This window comes from Chinchilla lanigera, unplaced genomic scaffold (assembly GCF_000276665.1).
Source record: "Chinchilla lanigera isolate Chin_1 unplaced genomic scaffold, ChiLan1.0 scaffold00006, whole genome shotgun sequence".
Classification (NCBI taxonomy): domain Eukaryota; kingdom Metazoa; phylum Chordata; class Mammalia; order Rodentia; family Chinchillidae; genus Chinchilla; species Chinchilla lanigera.
In genome coordinates, this window is record NW_004955407.1 from 39014849 (window position 1) to 39024496 (window position 9648).

Here is a 9648-nt window from a genome sequence, read left to right on the forward strand (position 1 = left end):
AAAGTAGAAGAATATAGCGAACTTTTCTGCCCAGTTCTAAAATCAAGGGCTCAGGGTGCAGCTCAGAGGTAGAGCACTGATTTTTCTTTTTCTTTTTGAGACAGGGTCTCCGTATGCAGTTCAGGCTGGCCTTGAGCTCACTTTGTAGCCCAGGCTGGTCTCGAAACTCCCAACGATCCTCCTGCCTCAGCCTTCTGAGTGCTGGGATTACAGGCATGTGCCACCATGCCCAGCAAGCACTCTTTTAAAGTATGTGAAGCCCTGGGTTCAATGCACCAAAAGAAAATGAAACAAAATAAACAAACATCCTGTCTATCTTATTTATATTCCGTCCCCTGGGGCTAGCTCCTTCCCCTTGAGGATTGAAGGCAAATCCCAGACACCATGTTATTTTGTTGCCACAGAGGCAAGTATTGATACAGGAAAATAAAAACTCCCAGCCTGAAAGATATCTGGGATGAGTTCGAGTTCGTGTTCTCTAAAATCGAAGAATGAATTTTAGGAACAACAGGTTAAGAGCAGAATATATTTATTGAGGGAAAGAAAGCTTCAGTCCAAGAGAGGGACAGATGGGGGGGCATAGTGGGTTGTCCAAGACTCTGTCCTTTCTAGGGACTTTTATAGAGCAAAACCACGAGGTGAGGTGGGTCCAAGGCAGGGGATAAATGGACAAAATTATGGTCAGCCAGTAGGAATTGTTCAGGCAAAATTGATTAAACTGGGATCAAATGGGGAAGCAAGTCACGTAGCAAGTGGGCAAGAATACAGAACTGGGGCTTTTCCTGTAAGGGGTTGGGTCAGGGACTCTTCAAGGTGGTCGCTACCTATTTAGAGTATCAGTCCCCAAGGTCCATCCCTTGGAGGTACGTGAGTGTATTTGTTTAGTCTTTGGTCTTGAGATCTGGCCCAAAGCATGTACCACCTCTCCATTTGCAAGGTATCTTGTCTTCCGTATTGGCTCCTTCAAAGGCCTGGCCCTGTCTGACCTCCTGTAATATTTCTATTTAACTCAGCAGCCTATAACATTATTATTAATTCAGTTTTACAGGAAAATGGAAGTATGGAAAAATTAAGAACTTCACCCTAAATGACACACAGAGTGTGTGGAAATTGAAAAGCTAGCAGTGGATTCCTGCCCATGTAACATGGTGCTCCCCAGAGCTGGAGAAAGCTGCCCCCAGGCTGCGATGTGGCTCAGGTAGAGCGTTTGCCTGGCTCGCCCAAGGCCCTGGGTTCTGTCCCCGGCAATGAGAAAAGAAAGAAGAAGGAAAGGAAAGGAAAAAAAAGTTTTGTTTTTGTACCTGGAATTGAACTGCTTGCCAGGCAGGTGCTGTGCCACTGAGCTATATCCCTGGTCCCGACTTATTTATAAAACTCAGTTACTTAATTACTGTGTTCTTTAGCTTTCTATCGCTTTGACAAAATATCTGACAAGAGCAACTTAAAGGGTGAAGATTGATTCTGGCTCGCGGTTTCCGAGGTTTCTGCCCACGGCTGTGTGGCCCCACGACAGAGGGCCAGTGGTGAGGCAGAGCGCTGTGGTGGGGTTGTGTGCTCGCCTCACGGTGGCCGGGAAGTTCCGGGTGGGAAGGGCCGAGGACGAGGTACACCTTCCAGGGCATGGCCCAGCGACCGGCTTCCTCCGTGTCAGCGCTACTGCCTAAAGTTCCCATGACCCTCCCAGGGGTGAATCCATGGACGAGTGGGTGCCCTTGTGACCCTGTGGCTTCCCAAATGCCCCCTTCTGAACACTGGGGTGCTGGGGACCAAACCTTCCACACCTGCGTCTTCAGGGAGCATTCGGATCTGATCATGACCATGGCATACACAAGCCGGCACCTGCCACAGAACTTCGGCTGTGGCAGTGACGTCCACACAGATTCATTCGTTTCAGCCCTACATGTTTAAATAGCAGTTCACTCCCTGATATAGAAAACCGCAGCTCCCCTGGCCAGGCGGGAGCCTGAGGATACTTTCTGAAGCTCTTTTCGCTGCATGTGCGGCAACGTAGCACATGGTGACACGAGGGGAATTTTTAGCGAATACTTCACCCAGCAAGTTGCCTTTGCTGCCTGGGTTCGCTCCTGCCTAGCCTTGGGCATTAGGGACACTGCAGACAAGGCCACAATGGGAGTCCGACAGGGTGTGGCTCACTGGGGGGGTCATCTTTGGTCCTCCGGGCCGAGCCAGAGCAGGTCATTGTCCCTGTTCCTGGGAAGGAGCCGCTATATCCCTGGGGTCTCTTGAGGGACGGGAGTATCTCTGCCATTCACAGTGGCCCTCAGAGCATACGCAGTAGAACCCAACTTTCAGCCATGTCACAGGAGGGTGGGGACTCTGAGGCCCTCGTCCTCAGGCCGTGCATTCTGTCGTGCTCGGGCTTCACCTCCTCCTGGTGACCGCCTCCCACGGCACCCATCCCTTAGTGCCCACCACACCAGGCCTGTGCCAGCGCCCAGGGGCCAGCACGCTCCTCCCCTCAGTCACGCAGGTGTGGAGAGTCCTGTGCTTCCCCTTCTGGGGTCACAGGAACGTGGGGCTCTTCCTGAGCCTGGGGATGAGTTGCCAGCTCTAGCGCTTCTCCCTACATCACTGTTTTTATTGATCCAAGTTTTGAAATGGTTGTCTTTGGTTTTCTTATTCAATAACATGCATTGTTGAAAGCTTTGCTAAATACTCAGGAGGCTGAGGCAGGAGGATTGTTGCGAATTCAAAACCAGCCTGGGCTACAAAATGAGCACAAGGCCAGACTAAACTGCATAGCGAGACCTTTTCCCAAAAAGACAAAGAAAAAAAAAAAAGAAAGCTTTGCTAAAGATGTGTCATAGCTCAGGAAATACTACCAGAAGAGTGGCGTTCAGGGCAGGTGACACTCGCCTGCCATGTCCCCTCCTGGAACAGGACAGACCTTCCGCAAAGTCCCTGTCTCCCTGATAGACCTGCCCAAACCAGAACGCCGTGGCCTGTAGGCTTCTCACTGAAGTGTCACTCACGGGGAAGATGAACCTGCATCCCAGGAAGAAAGGCAGAAGCCACTCAGCGCCTCGGACAGACTGCACGCACTGCTGTCCTCGGTTTGGGTCCACTGGGAGCCATCACCGACCACTGCTGCTGCCCAGCAGCTACGTCCTGCGTGACTCTCCAGTTCAGGGGTGCCCCAGATCACAGCTGTCCCCGACGCCCCCAGCCCACCCCGATCACGCTGGCCCAGGGGAGACGCGCACCCTGCGACTACACCTCTTGCCCCCAGCACTTCCCACGCCGCTCCTCCTCCGCTGTCTGCTGCGGTTCACTGTGGCCTTCAAGAGGTTGCGGGAAACGTCCCCTGCCCCGACAGAAGCAAGCGGTGAGCGCAGAGTGCAGCAAATGACACTGCCGCAGTGTCCCCTCGTGGGCTCAAGGGGTGTCGACAGTTTCTAGCCCGGTTCTGGTTCCCACGGCAAAGCACCCTCTCCTGTCCCTCTGCCTCCTGTCCCCTTGCTACCCCTGGGACCCTCCTGTCCTGGCTTGCAGTGGGGGCTGGCCAAGTGGAAGCACCTGTCAGGATTCGGGGTTCAGAGGAGATGAGGTCTGGAATGTATGCCAGGCTCCTCACAGGGGCAGCTTTCTTCTTTCACCCTTGCCATCCCGGCCTTTATTTTGAGACAGGGTTTCCCTATGAAGTTCCGGCTGGTCTTGAGCTCACTTTGTAGCCCAGGTTGGTCTCAAACTCTCAGTGAGTGCGAAATGATCCTCCTGCCTCAGCCTCCTGAGTGCTAGGATTATAGGCATGCACCACCATGCCTGGTCATCCTGGCTTTTTGTTTGTTTGTCACTGGCCTCCAACTCCCAGCGATCCTCCTGTCTCAGCCTCCTGAGTGCTGGGATGACAGGTGTATGCCACCATGCTTGGCTCTCCCTGGGTTCTGGGTTCTGGATTCTACTCCCTCGTCTGTCCTTGAGGTGGGAGGCTCCTGGCTCTTGCTACCCCAGGAGAAGTGCTAGAGCTGGCAACTCATCCTGGCTCTGGCTCTGTTCTTAGCCACAGACCGGTGGATGCGTCCTCAGAATGCCCAGTGTGCGTGGCCACTGAGTGGCACCAGGGGGGAGGGGCAGCCATGAGCAGCCTGGGCCAGAGAGAGGTGGCCCAGGCCCTTCGGGAGCAGCTGCCTCCACACTACCAGCTGTCAGATGTTCCAGGTGGGTCTGGCCAGAGCTGTCAGGTGAGAGGGGGCGGGGACCAGCGAAGGCCATGAGGGAAGCAGGCGGAGGCCAGGGCCCCTCCACACGACAGGCCCTGTGTGACACAGGTTCTTCATCCACCCCAGTGACACGTCAGCCTAGGCCTCCACAGCCTGACTCCAACGTCATGGCCACAGGTGACGGTCCGTGCTGGACAGAGCCGGGTGACATCTCCGTGTCCTGGCCTTGCGCCCCCACCCCGGGCTGCAGCCTCTTGGGTCATGCTGGACAGACAGCGTCCACCAAAAACAGCAGAAAAACTTCTCTGGGCACCACCAACAGTGCCAAATCGCCCTAAAGAGGGTCCCTGAGGAGCCCCTCGAGGTGTGAGCAGGCCCACCTATGTCTGGTGATTCCTGGCACTGCCCATAATGCAGTGCACCTGTGCCCAGGACAGGGCCACCCTGGGTACCCCACCCTCTGGGCGCCACCTTCCCCACACAGCTCACCCCTGGGCACTGCGATGAGGCAGACCCAGGCCCTCCAGCCTCCTGAGCAGTGTCTCCCAGATGCCTAGTGAGATTAGAACTTTGTCGCCCGGCTGGGCTCAGTGACACACACCTGTAGTCCCGGCTACTCTGGAGGCTGAGACAGGACAATCACTTGAGCCTAGGCATTCAAGGCCAGCCTGGGCCACACAGCGAGACTGTCTCAGTACACAGACATACAAGAATTGTTTGTCCCCCTGAAACCAGCATGACTCAGAGACAGACATTTCAGGGAGGGACCAAGGCGTCCCTTGATGATCACCCGACTGCAGCTGTAAGTCACTCTCTTTATAAGACCGAGGCAAACCCCGCAGAGAGCTCTGATCTCCCCTTGGGGGCCTCTGCCTTGGCCGAAGCCGGCGGGGTCGATGTCTTTAATGTGTGGCCTTTTGGGGCGCGGCCTTGCGCAGGCTGAGCACGCGCTTTACCGCTGAGCTGCTCCCGAGCTTAGGCTTTCAGCTCCAGGCCTTCAGAGCCAGGACTCAGCACCAAAGCCAGCATGTGTCTTGCCGGAGCAAGGCACCCCAAAGACAGGGGGGACCCCAGCACACACTTTCTGCAGCAGCGGGGAGAGGCCCGTGCACCCCCAGCTGGAGGCTCGGAACTGCAGCTCTGTGAGTCAGTTTTCTTCCTAAGCCAGTGGATTTGTCCCGGGGAAACAACAAAGCGAGAGGGAGAAAGACGACCACCTTGCAAGAAGAAACCCACTTAGGTAAACCGGCGGTAGGAATTCCGAGGTTGGCGCATCTCTCCACGAGAGCAGCTCAGAAAGCGGCTGTTGAGGGGGCTGGACACAGGTGCTGCCCGCCCAGCCATCCAGCCCTGGCCCTTCACTGGTCTGTCACCATCACCCTGCTGACAACGAGCGACTCCCTGGCTGGAGGTATCACGGGCAGCGGAGCGGCTGCCAGGATTCTTGGGCACGGAATCCTCTCGGAGTCAGAGCCCAGTGCGGCGGCCAGGCGGGAACAGCTGCGAGGGCCGCGCATCTGCAAGCCGTTTGCACATTTTATGATGAGTGAAAGCTCCCCGCCGCCCCGCTGCGCAGGGTAGACGAGCCCAGCGCCTCCACGGCACTGCCGACAGCCCCCTTACGTTGGGCTTTGTCCAACGACACACTAACCCTACAATCAGTTCAAAACTTTCAACCTCTGAATGTCTGGGAGCACTGTACAAGACCTCCTACTCTACTGTCAAATCTTTAACGATAGCAGTAATAAAATACAGCATTCACTGCGGCGGGGGCGGAGGTGAGACGCTCCGAATGCTAAAAGCGTGGAAAAAGAATTACGCACTTTAGATCAAATAACTGAAAGATTTTTTAAAAATATAGGGACCATCACGCGATGCTGATATAAATAAACCGTGAGCACCGGAGCATGCTTCCTGCTGCTGCTGACCTTAGTGCTCCACTGCGCGTCTGCAGAGACCATCAGGCAGGCGCTCTCCGGGCTGGGGCAGCAGGGGAAGGCGGGAGGGGTGCACAGCTCTAGTGCCTTCCTTCCCTCCTTCCTTCCTTCCTTCCCTCCCTCTCTCGCTCCTTCCTTCTTCCTTCTTCCTTCCTTCCTTCCTTCCTTCCTTCCTTCCTTCCTTCCTTCCCTTTCCCTCCCTCCCTCCTTCCTTCTTTCCTTCCTCCTCCCTTTCCCCTCTCCTTTCTCTTCCTTCCTTCCTTCTCTTCATCCCTTCCTTCCTTCCTTCCTTCCTTCCTTCCTTCCTTCCTTCCTCTTTTCCTGGGAGTTCCATAGTTTAAAATTCCTGCCCCTGAAAAGATCCTGTGCTTTTTCTTTTGTTCCTTTGGCTCTGGCTTCTGTGCTGGGGATGGAGCGCAGGGCCTCGGGCACCCTAAGCACCTGCTCTGCGCTGGCCGCGCCCGGGGCTGTGGCAGTCGTGCTGCTGGAGGGTTGCTGTGCCCTGGGACTAGCACCTCTCCTTGTCTGTGGCAGCAGCAGCGTTCTGCAGTTCTAGGGAAGCCAGTGCATTTCTCTGGCCTCCCCTGGGTGGCTCAGAGCTGAAGATAAGATATGTTAAGTTCTGTACTCAAAAATAATAACCTGGCTGGATGTACTCCCAGATATTTCAGAGGCTGAGACAGGAAGATTGCACGTTCCAGGACAGCCTGCGCTACTGAGCGACACCTTGTCTCAAGATAAGAAAATTTTAAAAAGAAAAGGCTGAGAAATAGCTCAGTGGTAGAGTTTCCTGGATCCAACCTCAGTATCACAAAGGAAACTAAAATAAATAAAAATAACCCCCGGGCTAAGGGCGCAGGCTGGTGGTAGAGTTCACCTGAAGACTTGTAGAAGGAAGTAAAGATAGCACCAGCCGCAAGGGCTCTGATGAGCTAAACTGCAAAGTGTGCCCATTAACCTGGGCTCTGATGGCCTAGGATTTCCTGATTTCAAAGCCAGTTCTGGAAAGGATAAAAAGAAAAGGAGGAAAAAAGAGACTAGGAAAGACGGAGGTGGAGAAAGGGGGCTTCGTCCCCCAGAGTGCTGGCCCTGCTTCCTTTTGTTTTAAATTGAGACAGGGTCTCACTATGTAGCCCAGGCTGGCCTCTAACTCACCTTGATCATCCTGCCTCAGCCTCTGCAGTTCTGGGATTGGGAGGCTGAGGCAGAAGGATCACAAGTTTTAGGCCAGCCTGGGCAACTTAGTGAGTTCAAGGCCAGCCTGAACTACATGATCCTGAGATCCTGAAACCGTGCAATTTTTTTGAGTTTCTCTCTCAAAAAAACATAAATACAAATAAACAAACACATAAATGGAACTGGGGGAATAGCTCGGTGACCGAGAGCTTTCCTAGCTTTCCTGAGGCCCTGGGTTCGGATCCCAGTGCTGAAAAATACATATACACATACATATAGCCAATTAGCTAACTGGGAAAGGGTTAAATATTAAAATATTAAATTTAACCAAGAAAAAGTCACAGAAGTAAAAACAGAGCAATCGCTAACCCTCAGATAAGTGAGTTTTTCAAGAGACACTGGCTCCTGATGCATTCCCCAAAGGTCAAGGGGCAGGTCTGGGGGACGCAGGAAAAGCACAGAGCTGTCCTTTCCCGACCCCCAGCGCCCCGACAACAGGGACGTCGTGCTCTGCTCACGTCCGTGGCTGCCCCTGGCCTGCTCCCTCCGCTTCTGCAGCTTATATGATCTTCACCGTGCTAGGTGGATAGCAGCTTCTTCCTGTCTTGCGACCACACTCTCTCCGGTTCTTTAGTCCGAATTCCACCTGCAAAGAGGCTCCATGGTCGACCCGGGGCCTGCACCCACTCTTCAAGTCTGGAGGATTTTTTTCTTTTTCTTTTTGGTAGGGTTTTTTTTTTTTTTTTTTTTTTTTTTAAATAGGGAATAAAGTTTATTTTGGCAGATACTGTTAAACAAAATTACAGTTGCATACATTAGTAACATAACTCAACACCCTTAATGTGGTATAAGTATGACATGTGTTCTTGCTTTCTTGTGTTCTGCTAAATCACTATACCTAAACCTTTATAAAACTGATGCTATGACATTTAACTTTACTGTTTTCGCTTATGCTCTGATTCCAAACCAAACTTTTCACAAGCTTCTTCAATTTCTGGGTCCATCTCATCATCAATATCGTCCAAGTATGGACCACCAGCCTCTGATAAATCTGTTCCATCTTCTTCATAATCTGGAAAAAAGTCCTCTCTTTCAGGTAACTCTTGACATTTCTCTTGGTAATCGGGATCAGCGGCAGTGAAAGGAACACCATCAGATGTATGCAGTGTTGGTTCACTCATAAGGTAGTTAGGGTCATTTTCAAGTGCTGCTTCTCTGTATGCTGAAGCTGCATGTACTCTACTCCAGCTCCTTGACCGGAGTTCTACAAGCTTCAAGAGCATCTTTTACATCTCTGCTGCAGTTGCATCTAGGACATTTTCAATTCTCTGAATAATGTCTTGCATATCAGTCTTTCATTTTTCTTTCCAAGCATCTTCCACAACTGACCCTGTCAACTCTCGTAATTTTACTGCACAAATTAAGTTATCATTCATTAGGTTAGGAGCATTCAGCAATTCACACAGACCAACTTGAAGACTATCTGCTCTTGGAACTTGTCCGTTTGTTCCCTTGAGCTCCAGGTGAAGATAAAGTTCTCCCAGAAAGAGTACAAATGCATGAAATCATTTTTGAGTCACTGCATCCCCTTTTGCAGCTTGGTCTTTAACTTCATCTTCAGTCCGCCATTTGTTAGTAAATGAGTTCCACAAGTTCTTGCCAAGCATCATCTGTTGTAACCCAGCCATTCGGGGTCTCTGAAAACTGTTCAGTTTCAGTTTCAAAACTGCCAGGTTGCTCTGTAAGACGATTCAGAAACTCCTGAACAGTCTGATAGAGCGGGATAACCCTCACAGCCGTCTTCATAGGATTCTGCACAAGCAGAATAACCTGATGGTAAGATTCGGGGGCGCTGGCAGACAGCTTAGACATTAACACAGAGCCACAGCCAGCCAGGGCTTAGCCATTGCTGACTCAGTTCTGCTGTGGGACTCCGTCCTGTGAGCTGGGTGGGGCTCTCGGGGGCCTCGTTTGTTCTGGAGCCCGATCAAAACGGTCCGACACTCTCCTCCTCCCCGCCTCCTCCGGCGCCACGGACCCTGAGCTCCGCGGGGGCCGGGACTCGGGGGAGGCGCGGCGGGCCGACTCTAGCCGCTGCGCCTCACTCAGGCCGGCCACTCGGCTCCACTCGGCTCCCGCCGCGCTTCCGGCAGCTCGCCCGTGACCCGCCGCTCCACAGTCCCCCTCTTTTTGGTGTTTTGAGCCAGGGCTATGTAGCTATGTAGCTCAGGCTGGCCTTGAACTTGGAGTGATCCTCCTGCCTCAGCCTCCAGAGTGCTGGAATTACCACATGTGCCACCATGCCTAATTTGAGTTTTTACCATGAAGTGTTTTGTTTTTTTTTTTTTTTTTTT

The 9648-nt window shown here is 52.7% G+C and overlaps 1 pseudogene; it reads right to left on the reverse strand.

Moving 5' to 3' along the window:
• Nucleotides 1-8052: 8052 nt before the first annotated feature.
• On the reverse strand, nucleotides 8053-9166 carry LOC102020762 (annotated as a pseudogene).
• Nucleotides 9167-9648: the final 482 nt, after the last annotated feature.